This window comes from Columba livia, chromosome 2, assembly GCF_036013475.1.
Source record: "Columba livia isolate bColLiv1 breed racing homer chromosome 2, bColLiv1.pat.W.v2, whole genome shotgun sequence".
NCBI lineage: Eukaryota > Metazoa > Chordata > Aves > Columbiformes > Columbidae > Columba > Columba livia.
This window is the reverse complement of record NC_088603.1, coordinates 17,900,162-17,912,342: the sequence shown is the minus strand read 5'-3', so window position 1 is coordinate 17,912,342 and position 12,181 is coordinate 17,900,162. Positions and strand designations below refer to the sequence as shown.

Here is a 12,181-nt window from a genome sequence, read left to right as displayed (position 1 = left end):
AGTTTGAGAGCCCAGGCTCTCATCTTCAGCAGAGCTGAGCACTAGTAGGTGCAAATGAGGTCAACAGGAGCTGTGCTTTGAATGTGTGAAGAGCCATGAAATCATGAGCATCCACAAGGTCTTAGGTATCTACAGTGACTTCAAATTGCAATTGTTTGGCGCCTCAGTTCCCTACTTGTGAAATTCTACAGACATCTTATGGAAACAACTTTACTAAAGTTTGTGAAGGATGAGAACTTATCAAATGGCATGGAACAGCACATCATAAAATTAATCATTCTGCCTTGAGAGATGCTTAGCTGTGTTCACGTTAGTGCTTTGCTAGCAGATAAGTAGCAACGAGCCCCCAGTGAGGATGTGAACTGGGTTTTGAGGCTTCTTTCAAACTGGGGTGGTTCTTATCCATCAGAAAAGTATCTCTCCGTTATTCAGCATCCTGAAGAATTATAAGAATCTAAACGGAAAGATGCAGTCACACACACTCCTGGCTGTATACAGAATAACCAGCAGAAAGAAACATTGCTGAGTGAACTGCAGGGGAAATAGTTGCCCATGGATTATTCCCACCTCCAGTTGCACAAGAATGATTTTAGTGTTTGATTAGCTTTTTTTTTGAGTCAAGTTTTTAGTTCTGCTCCCTTTGCTTTCCCTTGTGAAGCTATTGCAGTCTTCATGCTCCTGCTCACCACAACTTGCACTGTTATTATTTCCATTACAGGATTTCTTCCCAAACCTAAATATCCCCAGACACCTCCTGAACAGGCCCTCAGAGATTCTAGTTAACTGGGAGGTATCTCAAGAAGGGCTGTGTTTTCAGTTTCCCTGTTCACCAAGTGAGAGGCTGTGCACCAAACCAGGCAAAAAGGGTGAAGCTCTTGGAGCAGAAGAATTGAGTGCCCTGAATTATTCAGAAAGTTGTACTCATTTGCAAAGAGGTTTCGAAGAAGCAGAAACACCTCCCTCCTCCTTCTCCAGACATCATCTTGTACTTGCAAATGGTTTCAGTCCTAGCACAGTGCAATTTCAATGACTCTGACTCTGCAAGAAAATCGTATTTAGAAGAGCTCCAAGACTATCCTGACTATCATGGAGATTGGTGCAGTGTAATAAATCAGCCAGACTGAGCTTGAATCCTCAAGGAGCAGCAAAACCTGAACACTGCAGATGATCACTAATTGGAAGTTGTAAGAGCCCTTCGCTGCAGAGTCTGCATAAGACAGATGAGGCTCCTGCACTCCAAAGAAGCATGTGTGGGAGGCCCTGAAACAGTAGTAGGCCGGTATTTAACACTGCAAAGGCCTTGGATGCGAACAGCTTTGTGAAAGACGATGGAATTGCTCTTTTGGCAAAACATGTGAAACTGTGATAACGGGAATGAGAGCAAGGATGACTGAACAAATATTTTCACTGAATGCCTTGTCAGGACAGGGGAATTGCTACTGATATGATCTTTACTTTCAATGTTACTGCTTCTGACAGTCTTACAGACTTTGCAGATGTTTACTGGCCACTAAATCATTCTTCAAGAATGTTGGCTCCGTTCCCAAACCTGAAGAGTCTGAATGTGAAGGGGTTTGTTATTCAGCACATGCTGCTGCTTTTGGAGACAGCGATTTTTAAGAAACCAGCAGGGAAGCATCATCAACTGATAACACGGGACTGAATTCAGACTTCTCAGCACTCGGGGCCTCAGACACAAGGCACCCTTGAGTAAACGTACACCATGTAGCAGGGCATCGTGTATCCACGTGGCACAGCACTCTACCTGAGCGGTGGCAGCAATGCTGTGCCATATTAATGGACCTATACCATAGCAAAGATCGGGAGACAGGCCTTCCTAGCTCATCCTGACCTCAGTACACTGCTTGCAGTTCTTGGCATAGCACAATTTTAAGAATTTGGGGGCTTCTGTAAAACTCACTCTGCAGAGATTATTACTGTTCCGTTCGGCTCCTCTAGCTGTAGGACATGCTGCATAACAACGAGGCATATTCAAACCCTGCCATTCATCCCAGGAAGAGCAGTTTGCAAAGACGCAATTGCTGAGCTGTAAAGGACCCTAAGCCACAATATTTCAAGCCAAACAGATTTGCTTTCAAATACCGAGTATTTGAACCATGGGCAACATGCCCAGGCTGTTTCTCTGAGTGAAGATGCCAATTCTCTGAGATCCCTGCAGACAGCTCTTACCTGAAAAAGCTACACTGGCCACTGGAAACTATGCCTAAATAGCAGCTACACTAAAATAGTAGAAATAAAAATTGTGACGGTAACAACACATATATTTTAAATAGTGAGTTATAAAAAGTAACCCATGTCTTTGAACTAATAAAATGAGAAATTATTGAAGCATAATGTGTTATTATCATAGGGGAAAAATATATTATCCAGAACTACTAAACATATTTCTCCCAAAAAGGCACTGATCACCTTGACCAGTATAACCCAAGTCACGATAGTGGACATAATCTGAGAGCAGTTAAAGCCAAAAGACTCCTCTAAAACCTAATTGAACTGCTGGCTATCAGCTTCCAAGATCCAAGACAACGTTGTCTAAAGCAGCCCCTCATAACATTCTTCCCCTAAATAGGGTGAATACTGTTTGTTTAAAAATGTCAAGTTGGTGCAGAGATAGGGTGCTTCAAAAATCTGTAAGACAGGTGCAGAAGGCAATAATTTCATATTTACTACATATTTGTTTTATATTAGCTTGTACATGTTTTCCTGGAAGTCAGGAGATTTCTATTAGGGAATACTCTCCTGCAACAGTTTGCTACAGCAACACACATACATATTTATGGTAAAGCCATATGGTATTTATGGTTAAACCAACTGACATACTCAAAAAAATATGAAATTTGAATAATTTGAAAGATCTGTAGATCAGAAACAACTCAGAAGCTTTATCAGCATGTATAACCAGTCATCCCTCTGGTTGCCATAAATAAAAAAAACAAAACCAAAACACTTCACCCAGCAGGGTTTGCAATCAGAGGGAACATATGTATGCATAAAAATATGAAAATATCTGCATTCATAGAACACAATTCCTGACACAGATGCAGTTGGAAATCACTGTGGACTTTTTACTTAGGCAGGAAGCAAATTAACTTCATATCAGAGTAACTCACACTTCTTTAATTTGCTTATGTGTGTTCCCTGGCCTGCTTAGATGCTTTCCTAAGGGTAAGCAGCATCTGCAACAATCATGTATTTGTATAGATAGCTTTGCATCCTTATGTCCCTTTTAAGAATTAAGATCCTGAATTTCCACTTCTATACAGAAAAGCAATGAGTCAGGAGCCATGGTTCCAGACATAAATAACATTAATATTTTTTACGGAATAACTATGGTGAAAAAAACTGAGATGCTTTGATCCCTCCAACACAGTTCAACTCTAGATTTGAGCCTTTGGATGGAGGAAGAGGACTCTGAGCAGCAACGCAAGCCAGGCAGCTACTACACAAAGGTTTTAAGCTCTGTGAACTGTAATGGTGCGTGTTCTCTAATTAACTCGCTGCTATTATTAGTAGTACTTCTGTTTCCACTTTTAAAACAATAAAGGCTTTTTCTTTCATCTTGCAAGAGTTTTTACTTTTGCCTGTGAGCCAAAGCTTTCCCATAGAGCAATAGCCTATATGTCACAGTTCGTGAAGTTTATGGGGACCTGCAAAGGGTCTGCAAAGCAGACGTGGCAAATCCCATGTGTGGACAACATCTGCTTTACTCAGCAACCCTCTCTTACAACAGTGGGCAAACAGACCACTCACCACCAGCAAACGCTGTATTTGAGGGTATAGATTCACCAGGGTGCACAAAGCACTCACACACTCTACCTGGTTGTTTGCCACCATTTTACTTCAGACAAACAAACTAGTAAGGGGTTGGCAAAACCAGCCCCTCGGACCGCTGCTAAGCGCAGCTCACCCACAGGCAGGGGTGGTCTAGCATGGGCACACACCACCAACCCCAGCCCCAACTCAAGGGGATGCACATATTTTTAAAATACCCTCCTGACAGTACTTCCCAGGCAACTACCATCTCAGGGAGGAGCATCTTGAGGGATGCTCAGCACACCCAGAGGGCTGTTGACCACTCACAGCCCCATCCACAGCAAGGCTCTCTCCCCTGTTCTCTCACAACTCGAACACAGCCGGCTGCCACAAGCTGTTGTAACTCAAGGCAAGTCCTGCCGGATGGTCCTAAGCTTTGCAATTAGTACCTGCTGTGCACCGCCAAACACCCTGAGGCCAACTCCATCAGCTTAGATGACACCTGGCACATTCTGGTTTTATTTTCATTTTTTACAAGAGTTATTAGTCTTTATGGTGAAGTAGAAATCCCAGAATAAGATCCAGGACACTGACACTCTGAGTGTCTGTACCCTCATTCCCCAAGGAGGAGCTGCCTAGAGGAAACAATAAGGTGTCTAAAAATCCTGGCATCAAGACCTTTTCCAGATTGTTTTGGTTAATCTTAAGAAGCCGCATTGTTCAGCCACATCTGGGAGCAGCGGCTTCTACTTTGTTCCTGAAATCTGCATTTTGGTACAGAGATCCAAGTATAGGAATGTATAGGAATGTATAGGCATATCCACTGTTTGCAATTCTCAATTAAAATAGCTTCTTAGTCGTGCCATCCTCTTTTCTATCATCTTCCTCTTCCACCTCCTCCCCACTTTCAACTGCATCCTCATTTTACTTTTGCTACTATGATAGAGGAAAAGAAAACTGAAGCAAGAAGACATTGCTGCTGCAGTTCTTTCAAAAAACATTCAAGGCTACCTGCTGGGATGGTGCTTGGCTTGCAAAGTCAAAGCCACGCTTTAGCAACCCATCAGTTTCAAGGTGCTGTGTACGCTTGGCTGCTGGCATTGAACTTCTGTTGCTGTAAGAATTTGTTAGAAACTTGAAAATGGTAATTGCTGCCCCCCAAAAAAGGGAGATTAGGAAGTATGACTTGTGGGTTCAGGGCACAAGGACTTTGGGAAAGTTTCCCCTGGCCACAAAGCTGTGCACATGTCCTACCCCTGAATTCGGTGCGTGAGCTGGTTTGTGTACAGGACTTAAAAAATATCCCTTCAAAAGAAGTGCCTTGAAATAGAGATATTGGCCATGGATGAGACTCTCTGTAATTACTGAAAGACAAATTTTTGAGCAAGACTTCTATTTGACTTCTGTCCAAAGCCTCCTCGAGACTCCAAATGCTGTGGTGATCTTCAAAATCAAGAGAGCAAAATGTTTTCTGTTCCAATGATTGGTAATGTGAAAGCAGAAAATCTATGTATTAAAACTAAGGGTTAAATGATACTCCTGTTTATCAATAAAATCAAACTTGTTTATTTTCACGTCTCAGAGAAAAATAAGATCTGCAGAAAACGTTTAGTAGGAAAGTACGTTTTAGAAAAATTGGCCAAAATTTATAAATGGAAGTATTACTTTTTCAAAAATGATGAAAACAGTATCTAGATATGTAGTAGTATGAAATCTACTGCCTAAATGGTATGTTTACTTGCACAGCACATTTAAAAAAAAAAGCATTTATATTTCAAGGAAATAAAATTTTCTCTGATTATATAATGAAGCTTCAGATGGGTTTACAGCACTTCGACTGTTGTTAGTAGATATGTGTAGGATGTTTCTTTACGAAACATTCCTATTTGCTAAGCAGTAGAAAGGATGCCCTCCTTTGGGCAAATACACACTTTTCATTTATTTGGAGAAAAAAAAATAAAATTAAACAGAACAAACTTCCAACCAACACTTGTTAATTTGAAACACTAAAAATTCTCCCATATTGAAAGCAGATTTCTCTGAAGCAATGCTCGTTTTTCAAGGTCATAACAGCACTGACAAAACTCAAAAAAGTTGTAGTCCAACTTGCTTGTGTTCAGCTGTGTTTACTTAGTCTCAATTTGACAAAAGTCTGCCTCTGATTATACATAGCAGTCATCTGCCCACAGATAACTAGATATTACACAAACATTTGGAGGGAATGATATTTGGCTACCATTATTTTTGGAATAATTTACTCTACATCCTGAACTTAAAACACCAAAATGATTCATAATGGTTCTGGGCCCAAGTATTTCCATTTAATAAACAAATTGACCTCTGTGACCTTTGTGGACTTTATATCGTACACGTTAGTGGATTTTTAAAAGGCAGTTTATTGCTAAATATTCTGTATGGCTGGGAAAGGTGGATTTACACAGAATTCAGACCAAAGCTGGCGGCACATCTGGTTCACGCAGTGCAGCAGCCCTGAGCCCAGCACCTGCGTGGCAAAGGGCTCAGGTGCTGCTGGAGAGGGGGCTCTGACTCGGATCCAAAGACATCCCGCCCCACCGCAGCCTGCCCAGCTCTCTGCTGAGCACGCACCTGCAGTTAAAACCCCCAATAGCAGAAAACCTAATGGCAGTGCCCGAAATACAAATGTGTTTTCTATTTCAAATGTACCTATTTCAGATGTAAACATAATAGTTCTCTGACTGTTATTTGTAGGAGGAAAAATGAATATATATTGAATGCCAAATTGAAATTTTGCCTTATCTGAGGCAAATAATTGTTCCATTACATTTATAAAATAGCTTATATTTTAAAGCAGACATGCAGTATTTCTCTGATGTGGACAGAAATTTTGTCCAGTTAAAGACATTATTTAGCATAGGGCATTTTGTGCTATAAATTGTACAGGAATAAGGTAAAAACTACTGAATAAATTATAGTCCCTACTAGCATTCCTTTCCTCCTCCTAATTCTCTCCCCTTTAACCCCATCAGCTCCCCAGCAACAACTACCCGAAACAGCACTTCCATGTCAAGCACTGGAAGTATCCAGGGCAATTCAAAGTCCATGAGGGATATTGTTACTGCGGCACATTTGAAGTGGAAGATGTTTCCAGAGTATGGTGACAGATGGAAAAATAAAACCTAGACCAGACAGAAGGTCAGATAGATTAGTTTCTGTAAAGTTAGCATGCTTTCAAAAATGTCTTTTCAATTAGAATACCAAAATTAAGAAAGTCTCTGATGCAATAGGAACCATATGTGTTTGACATATCCAGCTTCTCTATCTTTGACATCTAAATATTCAGTTTAAAGAAAATTAAGACATTTGTTTACAAAGAACTAGTTTATGTGTTTACAAGACTAAGCTGGATGTTTTTAGATGGAGCGATTATATACTAGTCATTTCCCCTAATTTTCCCTTGCTTCAGGAATGAATATTACTGTGAAGAAGGAATGTGTTTTCGATGTGGACAGCTGGAGGTACGGATAACAGATTTTTGTCACGTGGAACAAATGTAGGAAATTCCTTCTTTACTGGCTGTTTTCTTACAGAGACTAAGTATTAGGAGCTCATTACAGCATGATACAAAACCCCACTCATTCAGAAGTGTGCTAACAATTGCAACCTAAAGAAGAGTTAATTCAGATGGAATCCAGGAAAACCAGGCAGCACAAAAACCTCATCAGCAGTCCAATCACATGACAAAATGCGAGGCATCTCCAAAGCCAATGCCTGCCAAAAAAAGAAAGGCTGCTGCAAGAAAAATACTTTCACAGCTTGATATCTGGGTCTTGTGACTGCTATCCAAACAAGGAGTAAAAGTGGTACTATATAATGTGGCAGGGTAAACAGAACCACCCACTCGTCATCACCAATTATGTTTTTAATTCAGAGAAATTCTGTTTCTTTAAAAAATGATGGGGGAAAAAGAAACAAAACCTTTTGTTGAACTTGAAAATTATATGTATAATCTGATCTGGCATGACATATTTTAGGTTCCTATATATCGTGAACTATATAGGAATGCATGATTTGCCATGCAGGATCAGACTATCAGTCCATCCTGGGTAATGTCCTTTCTGTGCTCCTGACCAATGCTCATCTCAGAGGAGGACAGACTTGTTACCCTCAGCCAACTATGCAACAGGTTAGTAAGATTTTTCTGCCTGCAACATACAGATGATAACTTGAAGAATTTTCAAACAGGAGATCTGATCTGCAAAATTTACAGGAAGGAGTAGACCTGGGAGAAGTTCAGTGTTTCAGGAACGCTGGGTCAGAGAAGCCTCCGCTTTTGGCCAAACTGTCTTACAGCAGCCTGAAAACTAGTTACAGTTTTCAAACCAGGTCTTGGTGGGATTCGCCAAAGTCTGGGTTGGGTATGATTAAGCCAAAGTATGAAAAAACTTCTATACTTTTGTGTCCAGCTTAGTCAGGGACCAAGAAACTGGGAAATTAATAACCACACATCCCACACAGACACCCCCACTGCCACCAGAACTAGAGTATTTCCCAGTCCTAGACTAAGTTCTGTTTTTTCCTCGAGTTCTGAGCAACAGTTTGGATTAATTTGCTTTGTATTCTAAGCAAGGTCATGCCCTTTTCTGGAATTTCTGTATTTGCTCTTACGCTGTATAACACGGAAAAAAATGCCAAGACATAGTAATCAGACTCAAAGGTGCCTTCCAAGAAGAGTGGTAAAATATCTATCTTGAATGATATCTACTCTTGTTTGTCAAACACTTTGAAAGCAAGAAATGTCAAATTTCTATTTTTGAATTGTGAAAAATGCTAATATCTCCTACGCTTCCCTCATTTATTCTAGAGCCCTTCCCAGTTACACTCCAGATTCCTACCGGTATTTCCATCACGTCTGCTTCCCCAGTATTTTCTCTTCTTCCCTTCATCCCTGTGATCTCTTTTCTTTCTTCTTCCTTCCACTGCATTGCTCTCTCCCTTCCTCTTCCTTTTATTCTTGTCCTATTTCTGCATTCCCCTTTTCTTGTCCTCTCTCAGCATTGTTCTCTCTTTACAATCTTCCAAAAGTTTCTGTTCTTTATTTTCCCACTTATATTTATTTCCTGGCTGTGAGTTTTCCTTTTTCCATTCACCCCCATCCTTTTCGTCTATCTTTTGCCTCCCAGAGCTAAAATGATACTCCAGCCATAACCTACCTGAAAAGCGAGGTACATCTTTTAAGTCCATTGTCCGTACTAAAGGGATGGAAAGTATCTCAAAAAGAGCTAAATGACTATTCCAGTAACTGCCCTGGACAAACAAGTGTAGCTTCCATTGACAGCTGGAGGAGTTCAGTGCCTGAGTCAAGTTACTCCCCATTTGCTACTAGTCATTGTTCTGTGTGAGAGCCCTGCTATAGCAATTTGTCCCCACACCAGGGCATGGAGAGACAGACAGAATTTCTTGCAGTGGCCGCAGGGTGTTGGTGATGAGAAAAACAACTCAGATACTGTAAGTCCTTTCTTCACTCTTAACTGAGAATGGCACTTAACATAAAGGAAAACTTTGTTGAAACTTTAAAGACCAAGGAAGAGGTCTGTATAAATACAGAGACAGTTATGCAACACTTCACCCCCTGTATTCTGCTGGATCTCTAAGAAAATAACAAAACATAGCAAGAAAAGTTCCTTGTACTTAATATCACAACTAATGAAAATCTCTGTCTTGGTTTCAAGTGAAAGTGGTTTAACATGTTCTGAAGGGACAGAATTACACCACACAAGCAATTAGGTCAAGAGGATAAAAAGACTAAGCACCATTGATTCCCTGAACTTCTCGAGATCCGCCCATCAACAGTAAATGTTTTCTTTCCAAGACGAAAAAAGCTAACAGAAACATGCACTAGAAACTACCTTTATGGCCAGTTCTCCAGAGGAAATGCTGGGGAACGCTTTTGTTTTTTTTATGGTGAATGTATCCCTCCAGTATCCTCCCCTGGTCAAAAGCCCTGTTCCCCGCTTCCAGCTGGTGCAGCCCTGACAAGCTGGAGCTGTCTAAGCACAGCCAAATCCAATGTGCACATCCAATTTTTCAAAGTTTTCTCTGTTTGCTTTGTCTCCCTCTTTTTATATTGCTTCTGGTCAATTTGTGTGTGTGGTTTTGCTGCCCTCACCGCACTCCAACTGCTTGCTGGGCAGGCAGAGCAGTTCCACGTAAGGCATGCAGGGATGAGAAGCATTCCTCGATTTTTCTTTGCACAGTAACTTGCACGACATTTGATCATACACAGAGATTAAGTCATTCATGATTAGGGCCCAAAGGGAGGAATGACTCCAGAAAAACAACCCTCCTCGCTGCTAGTGCAGCATCCAGGACTTTGCAGTCATTACTGCCACACTTACAGTTCGTAGCCGATCTGGCAAAGCGAGGAATCCAACTGCAGGCTTTGTGGTTTAAATAAAACGCATCTACAGCAGCTTGATCAATGTTTAAAAATGTTCCATGTTATTTTAGTCCAAGGACAAGCTTTGAAAATGAAAACTTTGGCTTTAATTACAGATTAAAAGTGAAAGTTGTTTAAAAAGAATGCTGTTCTGAGAAGAACAGTAACAGACATGATTTAAAATTTAAAACTCATTTTTCTGTCTCCTGGCATGTGACAAGTTTCCTTGTAAATATTTAAAACAAAAGTTTGAAAGTGATTATTTTGTGGACAGTATTTAGGGTGCTTCTGCCTTGCTGTCACGGATCTTTGGCGTAGCTCAACTTTTTCCTACATTTATGTTTTCAAGCTAAAATAAGTGTCAGATTTTGATGCATATTGCAATGGCCAAAAAAGAAACACAGCTGCAACTTTTACCTCCTTTTCTCGTATATTTTGTTGCTACATGTGTGATGCAGTTCATGTCACCACCTTACACATAAATGCAAAGGGTTTATTCCAGATCAGCTCCAAGCAATGCAATCCCAAAGCGGTTAGGTGCTGCAATGGAGAAGCTGCTGATCTTGGGATGGTTTTCAGCAACAATTGCCCATCTGAAAATCATTAGTGCATAGCAGTGGATTTTCCACATGTTCATATGCTGGACAAGCAGGTTGCCCTTGAAGTATGGTTCCCCAGGGAAAGAAGGAAAGCCCAGAGAAAAGTATTCTATTGTCAGATCACGGTTTCACCAGAGCCAGACAAAAATATGGTCAGGCATTCACTTGGCTGCTTTGCTGGCAAAACTATAGGGCACCAAAATGGAGACAGCTAATGAAGAAGGCAAAGAAGGAAGCTCAGGAAGAAGATCTTAAAGGAGTACAGACAGAATTTTTCTTTTAAAAAATCCAAACTAGGGTTAAGTATGCACTTTTAATGAGGTTCATATTACTGACCTTTATTTTTATATGGCAAAAAAGGTTTAGAATAGGTAGTATTTTCCCAATAAAGTATCTCATCTTTTAATTCAGCTGTGTTTGAAGCACCAATGAGAAAGTATTGAAGGAGCCTAAATAAAAAAGGGTATGAATATAACTAGGCAGTATTTGACATTTAATGCCCCATTAATCGATAATTTGGCTTGAAGGAGGAAAAAAGTTGGCAAAAGGGAATGGAATTCTTTAGCTCCTTGTTTTACTTAAGAAAAATTCCCAATGGGCTTCACTTAAACAAAGAACTTCAGTTTTCCACTGGAAAGACAAAAAGAAAATCTTGGTCTAGCATGTCCTGCCACATGCTTTAGCTACACAGTAAAAGAGTATGTACTTGGATCCCAGGCACATTTCAAAAGTGTAGTATTTATTAGCTGCTCTGTTGCCAAGTTCCACTATTATCATTTTATTATAACTAAGGTATATTTTTACTAACTAAATTATATTTTGGTCTTTAGTTTAAGCATTTGAAGGTCTCAGAGTGTCACGTACAGATGACATACAATATATCGCATGAATTTGTTGATTTTCTCTCTCCTCCTCTCCTCCTCTCCAAACAGTTACCCTATATCTGTGATCTCAGGGCATTTGACTTTCCTAAACTCATAATCCAGCTCTAAAGATATAAGGGGTCAAGGGAGCAAAATCCTCGGATGGAGCAGAGCTCGCCCAGGATGAAGGTGAGCCCAGTTACTGGATAACCCACGGCACGCACATCCCTTGCACTCCGAGGGGCAGCGCAAACCCACCTCTCCCCACTACCCTCTTCAGATCCCTTGCTCCAGCCCTCCTCTGCTGCCCTTCACCCAGCTCACCCAGACCTGGCTTTTTGCTGAGATCTCCTGCTTCCAGCCAAGGCCATAGGCTGGGTTTTTGCATGCAGGAGGTGTTGCGTGGTGGGACACAGCCTCTCTGTGGGTCACAGTTAGCAGGGACCAGCTGCTCAAGCCAAGTTTGTCCAAGCACAGCCATGTCCCACACTCCCCATTAAAGGATTTTTGGTGCAGCAGGAGCATGG

General features: G+C 40.9%; 1 protein-coding gene across 5 annotated transcripts in view; it reads right to left on the bottom strand.

The window, feature by feature from the left end:
- The window catches only part of MKX (mohawk homeobox), a 48,146-nt gene that overhangs the window by 12,166 nt on the left and 23,799 nt on the right, over window positions 1-12,181 (bottom strand). The gene's annotated exons all lie outside the window — the stretch shown is intronic.